The following is a 16,061-nucleotide window of genomic DNA, read 5'->3' on the forward strand; positions in this document are numbered from 1 at the left end:
TGAACTTAAACTTTTCAGAATTATTTTTGTATTAAGAACGAAGATTAGTTTCTTCTGCGCAGAATCAATCATTCCCAAATGAACTACCTCGTGCATAAATAATGTCTGTTAACATAACGGATTCCAATGCAGACCTTTCTTTGATGTTTGCAATGATTTGATAAAGAAAAATGGAAATGAATTGCTTTTGTTTGTTAAGAATGCAAAATTAATTCACTTTGTATTTTTAACATACAAAGAGAACGTTAAGAATGCAAAATGAATTAGCTTTCATGGTATTAATTTATTTAGTCACAGTTTTCCTTTGATTTTTAAAAAGCATATAATGAAGTAAAGTCAATTATTAAATTTAAGATCATTAATTGTCCGCGCGGTTAACCGAGTGGTTATACGCTTCGCAACATATGCCTGGGAAAGGCGTGTCTTCTTGCATTGGATTCCCGTCGTCGACGTGATGAGCTTAAGAATCTTTCTCAGACATAGCCGGTCTTGGGCGTGGACTGCAGGGTTTTTCTTCCCGCAAGCAGGCAAACCGGCGCTGTGAACACACGCAGCTACAGCCACAAGATATACCGGGAGGCATAGAGCTAGCCACATTATCCTCAGGACGGATACGGCTTAGAAGGGCTAAAGATAGCTCCGTAACAGGCTACTAGGCCTGATACCTGAAGGGAAGAAGAAGAAAAAGAAGATCATTAGTTCTGATTGAGGATCTTATTTGTTTAGTAACAAAGGAAAAAAAGCAACAATAAATAGTTGAGATAATCTGAATTAAAAAAAATCAATTAGGCTTATGACAAATACCTGCATTTACATGAATGAACCTTTAAATAGCTGCAAACCAGACATGTGTCACTACTGTATGATGCAAACAAGTTCACTAATTGCATTAATTAAAAGGTGATTGCATGGAGATGGTGTAAAACTAATGAAGAGGATAGTCCTCACGCATTACTCTATCATAATCCGTTTAAGAACTTTATACTATTCCGTGACTTGGACTAATCAAAGCACATAAAACATTAGAAATTTAGTCACGTGTTGTGTAATTTGCCTTAAAATTCACACCTGGATAATTATGATTGGGTTATCTGTAAATTGATTTACATCATTTTCCAGAAAATCGGATGGTTCATACTGCTTCCAAAGTTTAAGGCGTGTTGGATCTTTTCTACTGAAAGTGGTAACTTGCTATTCAGTTGTCATTCGTAAGGCGATGTTAAGAATAGAAATAGTATAAACCAATCGGCTTTCCAAATATAAAAATATCATTTAATATCTTGTAGAAAACAAAAAGCAGCACACGCTTATAACTTTATAAGTGTAAGGTGCAATTCTTATTTTATGAAAAATAAAATTATTTTAAGAATATGAAAATTTATATTAGCTACCCTACGAGGAAACAGCTTAATCCTAGGCGATGTTTTCGCGAGAGTCTAATAATAAATTCTTTTTTTTTTCCCTTCCATCCTAAAGAAAAGATGGTGCAATTGTTATTCTTCTACCACAGGCTAGATATGCACTTCTGCAAAAGTACAAAACTCAATTTGCGAGGGTGTTCCTCCCTGGTGTCTGCTTTTTTCTGTTCATTGTTAACCACGGATGCAATCGATTGCGATGTTGTTTCCTGAATGCCACTAAATGTAGTTACAAACTGCGGATGTTTTTTTACCACTATACTCAGATGACCGAACAACTAACAATTATATCTTGAAAGTAAAAAAAAAAAAAGGCAAGATTTATTGAACTATTTCTATTTTTAACAATTACCTACTTTTTCGTTATACAGTGTTAAACCCATGACTACTAGTAAGCAGACTGTATAGGTGTAAAAATAACTGGAATATTTTTTAAATCGAAAAGATGTAATGTTCCACCTTGTGAATAGAGGTAGACGGTAAATTATTTCAATTTTTATTATACTGTATGTGTACAAGTATTTAATTGATCATAGTCAATCATAAAAAATCATAAAAAGTGATTTTTACAATAGCATTTTACACAGTACACCACTCATCAGAAAAATCGAAACGTACGTGATTTGTTGCTACATTTTTCCCCAAGGAAATTATATAGTTCTTATTTCTGTAACACTTCAGCATTTAGGATCCCCGCTAATGTTTACCATTACAAACTCAGCCTGTTTTTCCTTTTGCCAATAAAAATATTTAAAATCAAGAAACGTTCTACGGTTCGTAGGCAAAAAACAACTAAACTACATTCACCTGACATGAAATTAATGCTCCAAAACAAAAAGTATATTGCGAAATTGGGCGTGTTCTGTACTGCCTACTGTCATGTTAGGTCAGAGATATATTCATACGATGCCATAATTGTGGGCTTGTATACTACACACAATTAAATGGCATTTGCAACATGATTTTGAACATTTTTTTATTATTATAAGCGATCCAACTGAAATCAAAGCAGAGGTTGACAAATCAGAATAAAATTCGCATATACAAAGCCGACATTTTACACGTGTTGGTACGAACAAATAAAATAATTCTAATACGTGTATTTTCAAAAACTAGTTGGTAAAAAAACGGAATATCTCACTATTGCTGCAACCTAACGTTGGATATAATTAGTACTAAAAGGAATGGGATATAAGTTTTTAAATCCTTGTGATTCTAGAATAAATCACCCTTTAACTTCTGACTAAAGTAAATCAACACACACGCGACAATCTGATAAAGCCGCGTTATTAATATAGTAAACATTCAACTCATGAAGGCAAACGAATTTGGATGGGGATGGAAGCCTTTTTAACACCATTTCAGCAATCTCTCGGGGAACTATGAAATTTTGTCACTTTAACAGTGACTACGGGGAGAAGAGGAGGAAGTAGAGATATAAACACCGATTCTGGCCAGCAAGTGCCATAAAATCGATTAGAATTGTCCTGACACTTCGTATTGCTGGGAATAGATAGTGGCACGCGACTTGTGGAGTTGGGATGTTGAAGCAAACGAAAATCCAATGAATGTATATTCTTCTGTTTGCATTAAGCTTTATTTCACTCACCAGAATTATTATTCCTCCTGAGATGGCATTAGAAGAGGAAACTCAATAGTTCAGACATGCCAAGTCTCTTTGGCCAGTTCGATCAAAGAGCAGTCTGCGACTTCTAAGGAATAATTTTTAAGTTACAATACTTCATTGGTTGATTCAATAAGAATGACACTAAGAATATATAAGAAACTGGTATGTTTTATCCTGTTATGAAAACTATGGTCACCTAGCCATTACACTTTTTTTTCTTTTTTTGTTGTGAGAGCAGTTTCATATCCTGGAGAGTTTGTTCATCGGTAAACAGTGACCAGCTCACCTACTTACTCTTCAACATTTGACGATGCAGTTGTCTCAATATATATATATATATATATATATAAGCCTTTTTATGTCACCTTTGTACGTCACGTTTTTTGAAATGTTTTGAAACTCAGGGGTCGATTTTGAAGAGTAGACTCAGGAGGTAGAGTGTCGGCGTAGGCGCAAGGGAGGCGGAGCCCCTTTTGAAGACTCGACACTCAGGGACTACCCTAAGCGCCAGGGGGAAGGACCCCTTTCGAGTCTTCAAAATTCGAGTAATTAGAATTGAAGGAGAACCGGCCTACCAGTCTGGAACTCGGGGGAGGGCGCCGTAGCCCCCTAGTATATGTATATAACCAGATCAAGTTAAAAAGCAAAAAATTATTAATAAAGGAAGACATTAAAAGAAAGAATTAATCTAGCGCCCCACTTTTAACATAATTATTGTTTCATATTAAAACAGATATATAGGACGCGCACCTACCGAAGTTTGTAAACCAATATACAACCGTATTGTATTAGTTTACAATAAATTTACAATTTTTTATCTTTTATGTTTTCCATTTTTATTACTGTTATTATTTTATTCATGCAATAAGATTAATAAACTTATCCTTTTGTACCACACAATTGCTCAGTTTAAACAATAACGAGAAATTGTTTCTTCGTATTTTAAATAGGGAGATATCAAGATAAAAATGCATGTTCTACTATTCCGCGATCTATTTTACTTTGATGTTACCACACGCGCGCACTTATTTCGTTCATCTTAACATAAATATTATCTTCTTATGCCCAATTCCAACAATCTAACCGCACATAAAAATAAACTACTGCTGAATGCCATAAATAGCACATGATCCATGCTGGCATCTTACAATGGCCTATTGGAACAATATTGAAGAAAAAAATAATCTTTGTTTTCTAAATATTGATATTTTTCAACAAAGGTATTCTTACAATTATAATCTTCAACGAGGTTTTTTTAGAATTAGATTGAAGACAAGCTCTTCGTTGTGTTATATAATTTTGATTTTTCAGGTTGCTTAATCGTTGAGGTAATCAAAAACTTCCGGTGTGTGTGTGTGTGTGTGTGTGTGTGTGTGTGTGTGTGTGTGTTAAGATTTAATCAAACGTTTTGCTAATCAAATTTCATTTTATGCCTTAAATGTAATACCTTTAACAATGGTGGATGATGGAGTAATATTTTCTGTTCAATGTCTTGTGAAAAGAATACGGAATTTTACATCTTGAATTATTAGAGAAAGGCAAATCAAATCAAAATTAAGATTTTATTATTTCTACAGATCAAACAGATATCTGTCGATATTCCATGATTCATCTATTAGATATTGATTAACCGAAACACAAGGATGATCCGATTTTTTGCACTGCATTGATACCATTAAATTCTTTGTCCTAATAGAAACTGTTTGTTCAATAGACCCTACGTCATCCGATAACACATAATATTTCCTCGTCATTCCTACATGGTGGATTTTCTGCATCTTTCCAGATGTAGCAAATGATATTCTTATTCAAACTGCAGCGTCCTACTGCTTATGTAATGTACTTGGAGACAAACATCTTTAGTATAGCCATATTGACATAATGAACTTATCTGATATAATGCTTACTAAAGACTCGTAAGTTACACTCTTTGAACAAGATATTAAAAAAAAAACTGCAGGGAATGAAGCTAACTTTCACTTTGAGTGAATAGAAATAGCTTCATTCTTACACCTATTAAGACACTTCGTTAAAATAATTAACAAATTCTCCTAAGAATATTTATTCAGATAAACATTTAAACAAGTGATAGCACACGGAAAATTTACATGTTGCTAGTAGTGAAAGAAATAAAATGAAATTAAATTAAAAATAAAGAAATAGAAGGAAATTAAATTCTATAACGGTTGTTGGATTGCCAGACGGAATACAAACTGAGAACGATGAAAGTGATTCACGTAATGATATATTTTACAGATGCACACTTACTAGAATTAAAATGCTTGCTTCCATCTTTCCCTTTACATAATTAAAGCACGAAACGCAGGTGCAGGTAAGAAAAACACGAGCCGCTCTTATAAAGCACCCTCTGATGTTGCTTTAGAAGGCAATCAACGTAGATTTGAAGCTTTCAGAAAATAACTCACGCTAGGATAAGTAATCTCCGCGGGACAGGGCGAAGTGAGCAAAAATATCAGTCGGATTAGATATGGATGGGATGTTTGCTTTCCCTGTCAGAAAGAAGCAAGCACATTATTTATTTCGAATATCCCGATAAGGAATGATTGATGTAAGCGATAAATAGTTGCGAAAAAAGGTGTTCACCTTCTCTCAGAATGATTTATTTCCATTTGCAGTTTTCCAGAACTAAGTCGATCGGAAGTGACTTCTTTCGCTGCGCTACATGCCAAAACAAGTCCATCTGAATTGCGTTTTCCACTGCACTATATACCAAAACGAAGTTCATCGGAACTGACTTCTTTTTTCTCAGCATTGTTTCCGAACGAAGTCTATTGAAATTTTTAGCAGCGGGACGATTTCTTTAAAATTCCAGGTTCTTCAGAAAATACCTTTACCAATGCACTATATAGCAATAACGTGTCCATCGGAAATGGATTATTTACAGTGCATGAAAAATTTGATAGAAATCCATCAGAAAAGACTTCCTACTATTAAATGGTAAAGCCAAGTCCATGGGAAATAACTTTTGTATTGTAATATTTAATTTCAGCAACAGACCTAACTACGAATTTTCATCAGTAATATGTGCAACGAAGTCACTTCAAATAACTGTTTTATCAACAGAAAAAATTCTTTTTGTGCTTATTTTACTATCATTGGAAGCTGATAATTTAACATTTTACATCGAACTTAACTGAAATTACCAAAATGTAAGAGAGGCTTGTCTCTTGTAAAAATATTACCGAAACTGTCATTTGTCCCACTCATCGTTGCACACATAATAACGATATTAAAAGGACTTCTTGTTGCTTCTTCCAGGGATAAAGATTATGCAAACTTCAGCTTGAAGCTTCACTATTAGTTTATTAAATAAGTTATTTCTAGGAAATAAGAAATAAATAAAAATAATTTTTTTTTAAAAAAAGAGTCGCGATACTCCATCCTCGGCATGCCACTAAAAGTTATTAAACTAAGCGAGTTACTGTTTCCATAGTTAACTCAAGCAATGAATGTGTAATCATGCATATATGTGGATATTTTTATCCGATATACAGAAGTCATTTTTATGCATGATCCTGTTTTCACTGAAGCGACAAGAGTGAGATACCTGTCGAAAAGTTCATCGTTTATCATACTTTGCAATGGCACTTGATGGATTATAGCTTGGTAAATATACAAAAGGAAACACGCGTTGATTTACAATCGAGAATAAATTGGAAAAGCTTTGTTGTATGCATACCATGTTCGGAAACAACCGCTAGACTCGTCGTATGCCTGGTATCAGTAGAGTCCACCTAGTGTACTCATTCAAGGACTTGTGCTGTCCCGATATCCTTTCCGTTCATCGGACACATCACCCCGTACACTTAAGAGAATTCTCGGAGGTGCTACATATCTCGAAGCTCTATCGTTAAAAATACAAAGACTCTGTTTGAAAAGAAGTATAATCGAATCGGTTCGCGCTAGATGCTAATAAATCACGTGACTATCTTGCACTAAGAAATATTACCACACACACACACACACACACACACACACACACACACACACACACACACACACACACACACACACACACACACACACACACACACAAACAAACAAACAAACAAATAAATTTTGGAAACAAAACTTGTTTGTTTCCAAAGATTTGGAAACAAATAAGTTTTGTTTCCAAAATTTACTTAAATTTTGGCAATCCTCCTCAATCGAAAACTCGATAAATTAATCAGTCTACAAAAGCACGAATATGAAATGACTTCTCTTAAAGTAATAAAACATCTACCTACATCAAATACAGAGGAAAAATATACTAACTACTGTATTATATTCCGGGATGACGTGAAGCCACGATGGAACATATTTTGTACTTAACGCGGATGTTATTTATCAGATATGAAATTCAATCATTTCTCTCAAGGAAATACATCTTAAGGTTATCACATACGTCTGAATAAAATGAAAAGCAAATAAAATTGAAGTGATAAAAATATTGGGATTCTTAGCGAGTACATCCAAAAAAGGTTACATCTGTGAAAAATTCAACAGTGCAGCTACAGAAACAATATTTAGATTGTTACGTTCCTCCTGAACCACACGTTTCTGTTCATCTTAACGGGTATACCAATCCATTCAAGATACGAATATAGCAATAAGAATACGTTACCAAGACAACATTTGCTTTCTTATGGTTAGTTCTTAGCATTAGTCTTGTCAAGGCACAATTTAATCTTTACATTATTTTTCGTCCGAAAAATAACGAAAAGATTAAATTACCTCAGCAAACGATATGCATATACTTTATATCGGAAAGTATTCTTCCAAATGGGTTCTCTATACTTCACGTGCATGATGTAGCGATGATGTAGTAGCCTTTGGTACTACATCATCGCTAGTTAGGAGCCCACCAAAGGCTGCACCATTTACAATATCACCAAAGATAATTAACTGCAGTAAATTAGTGATTTAAAAATGGAAATACTACTTAAATAAGATCAGAGAAAAGTGTAAGAAAGGGCATTTTTTCTCCTTAAAAACGTGAATATTGTTCGTAAGAAAACCCAGTTTCTTCTTATATTTCCCACTGCCGAATGCATCTTGCTTGGTATCCTGCACTCGCGTGGCGTGTCCCGTGGATCAGAAAGAAAAAGTGAGCCAATAGAGATACAACTAAGCATAACGGATGTGATTTGTCAGGCTTTCTGAAAGCTGGAGTAAATCAGGAAACGAGCGAGAGAGATGTTCGGAAGGGCATAAGACGGTATAGCAGTGAACCAAGAAAAAAAATTCTAATCTAAGAACACATTTCTTCATCAATCCAAGTCAACTTTGACATTTCAGACATTCTTAACTCGAAAAAGTCTGTTCTCTTCCCTGGCTGAAGTGTTTAGAATTTAGACACTCTTAACTTTTTTTTCCCAGATTAGTACCTACAATTCATTTCTAAGAAATTTCCATTCCCCAAGGAATATTTTTAAATTCATCACTAGAGAACAGATTCATGATTTGTTCTGCACAAGTCGCAAGCATGTGATCTGCATTTAATGATCTTCATGTATTTTTGTTTTTTAAATAGATTTCGTATGTTAATGGACTACATCTTGTTTACTTAGGAGAAATTTCATGTGATCTTAGAGACATTATGAAGTACTATCATTTTTCCTTTAGTATAATGTAATTTATGCTCGACTTATTGCACTGCTAAGATGGTCTTGATTTCGGACAGAAATATATTTTTTTTTGGCAGTTCCATCACATAAAAATGAATGCGAAAATCACAAGCAACCAGATTACTCCATACCTCTTGAATGCAAACTATTATGACTATTACTTTCATACAGATCAGCCAATTCACATGCAAAATTGCGCATGCTTTTTTTTCATTTTATTATTTTTCCATAAGGTATGCTTTGAAACAAACGTCGTTCGTTCTTTAATATCGTAGCTATTTTTACATATTGGATTATATTTATTATCTTCGGTTCATTCTATATTATAAATCTTGAGTTTTATTCCTTACCTTTTTATACATCGGATTTTCTGTTTTATTATTTGGTTTTAAATTTATTACTTTTGTATCTTGAGTATTACTCATACACTTGCTTTAAATCGTAGAGTTTATTCATTATGTTTTATATGTCTCATTTATTTCTCAAACGATTAAAGATAATTTAATATTACACAGTTAATACAGTTTCAGAAATAGAATGGCTCAATATAAAAACGATACTAAATGCAGCAGCAAATGAAAGCTTAGGAAAGATCAAAAAATTCAATAAAAAGAAAAAAACTGAAGATCTGGGATGATACAATCAAAGAAATAATCAAAACGAAAAAAGAAGCCTACCACAAATGGTTAAGCAGTAAAAGATTAGAAGATGAAATAGAATATAAAAGAATAAGCGCCATAGCTAAAATAGAAGTCAGAAAAAGACATAAAGAATCATGGAACAAATTTGTTTCTAATTTAGAACATGATTTATATAAAATAAGACTCAATGTATATAAGATTTTGAAACACTTAAATGCAGATACCGACGAAAACATAAAATTAAACACGCAATTAAAATTAGAAGAATTTCTAAATTACTACACAGAAGTGTGGACAGACAAATATTTTAAAAAAGACAACTGGCAAACAATTAACGAAAATGAAAAGGAAATAACTAAAGAATAATTAGAAATCAGCCTGAAAGAAACATGAAACGAAAAATCACCTGGAGAAGATAAGCTAGGTTCAGAACTATATAAATACGCAGGAACAAGATTCAAAGAAACACTCTTATTATTTTTAAATAAAATTTATTCAACTGGTATCCCCCCAATAGAACGGAAAAAAGCAAGTGTGATTCCTATCTTTAAAAAAGGTAATAGAGATGACCCTAAAAACTATAGAGGTATCAGTATACTAAATTCCTGTTACAAAATATATAGCAAACTAATGAAATATTCCGAAAACTTTATTTTAGAAGTACAGAATGGATTTAGAAAAGGACGATCATTTTGCCTAAAATTAATAATTGAGAAAAGAAGAGAATACAATTTAGAAACACATATTGCATTTATTGACTTCGAAAAAGCATTTGACAAAGTTAAAAGAAACATATTATTCAACATATTAAAAGAAAGACAAATACCAAATAATATCCTAAAAGCTATCACAAGTATATATGAAAATAATCAAATACAAATAAGATTAAATCATGATCGAGATATATACGAAAGAGATAAACCAAGGGGTCCGGCAGGGATGTTGCCTCTCAGCAACTCTTTTTAATATCTACTTAAATGAAATAATAATAAAATGGAATAAAAATTTACATCAAGGAATTAAACTTTCTCCTTCAGTAAACTTAAACAATCTCCTCTTTGCCGACGACCAAATAATAATTACACATTCTGAAGATAACTTACAGAAAGCTATTTTAGATCTAATTGAGGAGGTAGCCAAAGATTATGGTATGATAATATCAACAGAAAAATCAAAAACTATGGCCTTTAAAGGACAAGATCTAGCAAGAACTAAAATAGTAATAGATAACAAGATCTTAGAACAGGTGAATTAATTTAACTACCTAGGATGTATGATCACATATGAAAAAGATATAAACGTAAAAATTGCAAAATATTTAAAAATATCAGGCGTAATTAACTCTATATTTAAACCAAACCTAGTTCAAAAATAAACCAGACTAAAAGTTTACAATACATTAGCCCTACCAGTCTTAATGTCTGGAAGCGAAATCTGGACAATAAAACAAAAAGACAAACAAAGATTAACAACAGCAGAAATGAAGTTTATGAGAAACACTGCAAAGTATACTCTATTTGATGACAAAAGAAATGAAGAAATTATGAAAGAATTAAACCAAGAACCAGTAATAGAAAAAATTAAAAAATATAAACATAAATAGATGGAACACGTTCTAAGAATGAAAACAGAAAGATTAGGAAAAAGAAAACCAGAATTTTACACTACCGAGGCCAGTTTTTGATATCGCCATTTTCACTAATCACTGGAATTTGCCTTCTCGCTATTATAGTTTCATTCCAATTTTTGGCATAATCATAAAACAACCGTAGACAAAAAAGAAGTTAAAGTATTGTGCTCCCAAAAATAAAAAGCTTGCTTATATATTCTTACCTTTAAACTCAATATTCTTTTTAAGTATGGTTCACAGCTGTCTACAGCGAAACTTACTGGAAGAATGTAGAAATTTTTTTCTAATTTACTTTGAAACAATCTGTCTAAACATAAGTGTTCAGAAAAATTTTCCTTACACTATATGAACTTTATGAAAATATTCTGCAGTTCCAATAAAGGAACATCTTCGATATTGATTGAAAGAGGTTCTTATGTCTGATGAACATCTGCAAATTATAATTTCATTGCATCCAATAGCATCAAACAGAAAGGCTTTCTCATGGTGTTTTATATATATATTGTCTCCGTTTATTGACTGAGCAGCACACACACACAAGAACAGATTACTCTAATGAAGTGTGCTTTTCGCGTTTTGATCTTTATCTCCTGTTCATCCAACAATTATACAGCTAATTCACTGGAACAGCTCCTGGATTAACGTATTACATAACAACGTGAGTTTCCTCTCTGTTTATTGCTACCAGTACGTTTCAACATGTCCACTCTAATGGAGAGTCGTGTGTGTATTTGTGTTTAATATAGAAAACAATCCAAAATTCCGTACAATCTACTGGGTAAAAGTGGCGGATAAAAGCAAGAGGGGATATATATCGATCGCACCAAGATTTTAGCTTAAAGAGGAAATGCAAGACCTTAAAGATTTGTGTGGCATTTATGAGTGGATTTAAACAGAATATTTAAACAGAATATTTTTTACGTCAGTATCTCTAAAGATACTGACGTAAAAAAATGCTCTGGAAGAGATTTTCTGTATTTAGAGATACGTCAGCATCTCTAAATACAGAAAATCTCTTCCAGAGCATTTTTTTTCCTCCAGAAAACAAATGCTCTGGAAGAGTGAGCCAGTTTGCCTCAAGACCTACTGAATCACTTGGTACTAAGAATGGTACGACGCTGTAATAGCTGCATCTCGCAGTTCGGGGTGAACATATTTCATACTGAAATGCCGCTCCGCATAATTTTCTCTAATCACTGTATATCCGTAACTATGTCCTTAGGAAATTTGTAACTGTGACAAAAACTTATTGCAATTTATTTTTACGAAATTAATAGCATATTTTGTGTAATGTGTAATATAATTTATTAGTATTCTGACAAAACATTTATGTCCACATGTGGCCTGTAGGCATAAAAAAACCGTACTTGCATGCTTAAGTGCTACAATGTATTTATATTCATTTGGGTTTACATTATAGTTCTAAACAATGTAACAGTACGTGGAAATGGTTTAATAAGAAAAAAATTCAGCCGAATCGAGTTTGAATGATCGTTTCAAATAACGTATCGCAGTGACTATAGTAACGGGGAAGATAATTGTTAAGCTCAGCAATCGAATTAATATTGTAAGTGAAACAATTTAGGTGTGAACAGTGGCGCACCCAGGATTTAATCTGGGGGGGGGGGCGAGTTGAACGGATAAAAATATTTTTATCCGTTCAACTCGGAAATGTAACGAATTTTTATCCTAAAATTCATTAAATTTCATTCATTAAATAAAATTCATTAGGTGATTATAAAAATTTATTTAAAGAATAAAATCCAGTTTTCTGTTCTTTTTATTTTATAAAACTCTTGAATTATTTCAGTCGTAGTTACATTAATCTCTCTCTATGTGTGTATATACAGCAAAGCCAGTCCGTTCAATCGTGATTGTGTCATGGTAGATCTTAAATAGGTTTTTAAAAGGCGTAAGTTAGAAAATGACCTTTCACTGACGCATGTTGTTACCGGAAGCGTTGCAAATATTTTTAATAAGGTATAGATGTTAGGATATATCATTTTATCATACTTTGAAACTGCAGCAACGGCATTTTTGCATGGATCTATCGCAAACGGTTTTTCAAATTTCTTATACCACAACTTCAATTCGGCGTCAAAATTGCTGAATTTGTATAAGGCAAATCGCCTGCATAAAATTCATACAATTGACAAAATCTTCCATTGCACTTGCTGTTGAGCGTCTTTTCCATTTCGTAGAAGAGAAAAAAAAATTTCAAAATGTGGGTGCCGAGTGAAACGTTCATGAAGTTGAGTCAATATTTGACCAATAAATGGAATGATAATAGTTCTCCTGAAATACTCTTCTATAGAATCGGCTGGAACCTTAATGTTTGTTTTGATGTAGTCCTTGGCTTTGTAATGTCAATATTAAAATTATTGGCTTTTATACATGCTTCATCGTAAATATCTTTAAATGAAGACTCTGGTGTTTCACGAATGGTATTTAATTGAGCCACAATATCATCAACAAAATTTAGGGCAATTAAGAGGTCACTGTCAGATATTTGAAATATTTTAGACAATGGTAATGTGTACGCAAATATTTTTTGCAAGCTAAATAAATATATTATAAAAGCAAATTATCCCTGTGTAGCTCAGTGGATGTGGCGTTTGCAAATCACGGCGCTTGGCAGCAAAGGAAGACTTGGTTTCGAGTCTAGTCGGCGACTAGAGGAAATTTTTCTAAACCTTTTTTCGACCGGTTCCTGAGTTAGTCGATCGCTGGCACGGGCAAGCGGGTTTTTTCTCCCGGAAACTCGGGTTTTTCGTGCCGTAAACTCAAGAAAATCGACCGTAGAACCAACATTATTTCAGACATTAAATATGAGTGTTAAGGTTAGGGATAACGAGATGGCGGCACCTGTAGAGCGTCTCTCTTCACTGCGTGCCTCTTAATTAGTGACAGCCTTGGGTCATCACTAATAGTTCAATCACCAGTGGAGATTGAACTGCCCACTCTGTCTCCAAAAGGTAAGATAGGGCTAAAAACGACCTCGCCGACTCCCTGTATATACCGAAATAAAAAGGCGTTAGCTGATTTTTTTAAAACCAAATTCACACAATTAATTATTCAAATGTTTTGCGTTAAAGGACGAGTCTCTGTCTTCCCAAGAAATTATTGTTTCAAGACTATCAGGGCATCATATAATTCCACCATGGTCATGATGGCTTCATGGCGTTCCACCCACCTAGTCGGGCAAACTTGATGTAGTCAAGTTTGCCCGACTAGGTTGGTGGATAAATATACACAGAATACTCTTAGTATCCTGTGTATATTTATCAATGTTGTCAACAAGGACTTCCTGTCTCTTTGGGGTATTGAAGAAATTGTGTACCTTTTCAATTATGCGAATTAAATTTCTTATTTCAGTCACAGATACAGCATTTCCAAATTCGAACTATGTGATGCACAGTGAACATATAAAGCTTGTGGATATATAGCTCATATGTGAGATTGGACACCATTAAACTTTCCGCTCATTGATGCGGCACCGTCGTAACCTTGCCCAAGTAAATATGACAAATCGATCAAACATTATTTAATATTTCGCCTTAATATTTTTAATTCTTAATATTTCTTCGGACAATTTTTTTCCTATAGTGCCTGTTACAGGAACAAATTTTAAAAATTGTTCACAAACTTTATTGTCATTTTCTTCGTCTATATACCTGGCACACAAGGAAAGATGTTCAGTGGTAGAAATGTCACAAGTTTCATCGGCAAGAATTGAAAAACATTTCGCCGAATTAATGTTTTCGACCAAACGGTTCAAAATAATTTCATTACATGCATTTATAATTTGATTTTGTATGTTCCAGCTAATGTAGGTAGCGTTTTTGGGATATTTAAAATATTCAGCCAAGTTTTTGTCGCCCGCATCGATTCTCGTTCTTAACAAAGCTCGAAAATTGCCTTCATTGGCGATTGGCTCCTGTTCAGATGAAAATTCTCCATAATAACGATGTCCTCTCAAGGGTGTATTTTGGCGACCACATAAAATTACTGTTTTTATAATCGGCTCTAATCGTTCCCGATTAACTGCAGCTTGTGATGCATCTACATCAATTTGTCGATTGATTGGAATACATTTTCAATCTCGAATATTGTGTAGCCTTTCCTATTTTCTGTGATATTTTCTTTTTTGATGATTATTAAGTTTTTCAATGGCTTTCTTCCAATTATTATAACCTTGCGTAACGAACTGCCCAGGTACTTCAGATTTAGATTTTAGAACATTAGCAGGTGCAAGAAACACACAATTTTACAGTACGCACTATTTTCAACTGGAGAGTACACAAGCCATGTAAATTTTTCAAACCGTGTGTATTGAAAACTTCGGTTGTGAATTGCAGCACAGTTTGCAGCAAAATTAAAATTTGGTTCTGGTTTAGACAACTTTTTCACAATATATAAATTATCGTCAGAATTAAATGTTTGTTCTTTCAAAAATGCGATGTCGTGAGAATTATTAACTACTAAGGAAGTACTTTCTTCTAAATACTTCGATGGTTTTGTCAGACCTACGACTGGGGAAACCGAATCCAAATCGGTATTGACAATATTAATAGCGCCAACATTGTTACTAACATTTGAATCATCCTTTTTTGGTTTTTTTGGAAATAGTTCAATAAAATACTCCGCGTATACGTTTTTCAGCCATAATTTGAAGCACAAAATCCAAATTCAAAATAAAATATTTTACAAATTTAACTTTAAAATTTTAACTTTAACTTAACTTCAGTATTATTGAAGAATTGACATACGGTAAGATTAAATGTTCAGAGATGGAAAGAAGTTTCAAGTTCAAGACATGCTTTTCAACAAACTCAACGCAAAATAGCACAGAATACGGGCGTATCGCACACGACCTATGACTGAGCATCTGCAATGATTCACTAATACATGATACCTGTGATCCTTTCTAGCTCAGCTCAGACAGCTATAGGACAGCGTTTCTCACCCTTTCTAAGTCCAAGAACAAGTAAAATGCCTGAAACAATTCTATGGACCACTAAGTTATGTAATGTTTTTAAAAACGTATGTGGGGATTACCAACATTTGGGAAAAACTGTGCCATTTATAACATAATAAATCTAAAAGCATGTTTTG

At 33.5% G+C, this 16,061-nt stretch overlaps 1 long non-coding RNA gene across 1 annotated transcript; it reads right to left on the reverse strand.

Annotated features, from left to right (window-relative positions):
* Positions 1-263: 263 nt before the first annotated feature.
* LOC150096584 (uncharacterized) lies at positions 264-6,901 on the reverse strand. The gene is made up of 2 exons (XR_016549835.1): positions 6,746-6,901; positions 264-665 (listed from the first exon to the last, which is right to left on the reverse strand). It is a non-coding gene; the product is annotated as an uncharacterized LOC150096584 (long non-coding RNA).
* Between the last annotated feature and the right edge of the window lie 9,160 nt (positions 6,902-16,061).

The sequence above is a fragment of the Typopeltis vanoorti genome, chromosome 18 (assembly GCF_054136105.1).
Source record: "Typopeltis vanoorti isolate ZY-2024b chromosome 18, IOZ_Tvanoo_1.0, whole genome shotgun sequence".
Lineage (NCBI taxonomy): Eukaryota > Metazoa > Arthropoda > Arachnida > Uropygi > Thelyphonidae > Typopeltis > Typopeltis vanoorti.